The sequence below is a fragment of the Schistocerca nitens genome, chromosome 4, assembly GCF_023898315.1.
Source record: "Schistocerca nitens isolate TAMUIC-IGC-003100 chromosome 4, iqSchNite1.1, whole genome shotgun sequence".
Classification (NCBI taxonomy): Eukaryota; Metazoa; Arthropoda; class Insecta; order Orthoptera; family Acrididae; genus Schistocerca; species Schistocerca nitens.
The window spans coordinates 914087020-914087903 of NC_064617.1; positions in this window are offsets into that span (position 1 = coordinate 914087020).

Here is an 884-nt window from a genome sequence, read left to right on the forward strand (position 1 = left end):
CCTGTGATGGTTCAATATATATCGCTGGTGTTACTGTCGATTGTTTCATGTTTATTTACTCTGTCGTTATCTCGAAAATATTCGTAATTAATTCTGTTTCTTGAGTCTCTGTTTTGTTGAGGTATAATAATGAGTAAAAGTAAAGTTATTAGAAATCCTCTGAAGGCTTTTAAGAAAAGGAGACATGTTGGAAAGCCAAAGGTATGTGTTATTACTGTAAACAATAAAGACGATAACCAAGTGAGTGAACCTAACCTCTCAAGTAAACCTGCCCATAGCAGTCAAAGTGGGAAAGAAAATACTTCACAGAAGAAGCTTGGTTCAATGAGTGAAAACTATGAATGTTTTATGGGCGAATCGGATGTGAATGAAATATTTGATATGTCGGTTCTCAAAAAGTGTATTCACGGAAAAACTCAAAACCCCAATGAAAGTGTAAATAGTGTTATATGGTCGAGAATCCCCAAGACTGTATTTGTTGGAATAGAAACACTTCACTTTGGTGTGTATGATGCTGTTGCGACTTTCAATGATGGCAACATTGTAAGGTGCAAGGTATTTAGAAATATGGGAATGAAGATAGGTTCTAACATGGTACGAGCGATGCTTGCTTTAGACAAGGAACGCCTTCGGGCTGCAGACAGGGCTGTAAAGAGTCTAGAAATACAAGCAAGAGTAAACAGGAGGAGGAACAAGAGGAAGCTGGAGGAGGAGTTTGCAGAGGATGAAGATAATCCATCCTATGCACCTGGAATGAACTAAAAAGTTAATCCAATCTTTGTCGCTCGATTCCCAAACCTTTTATTTTCTCATACTAATTACATGTTTTCTAATGATCTTCCAAACATATTTGTTTCAAACTTTCAGTAAATGTTACACAGTAC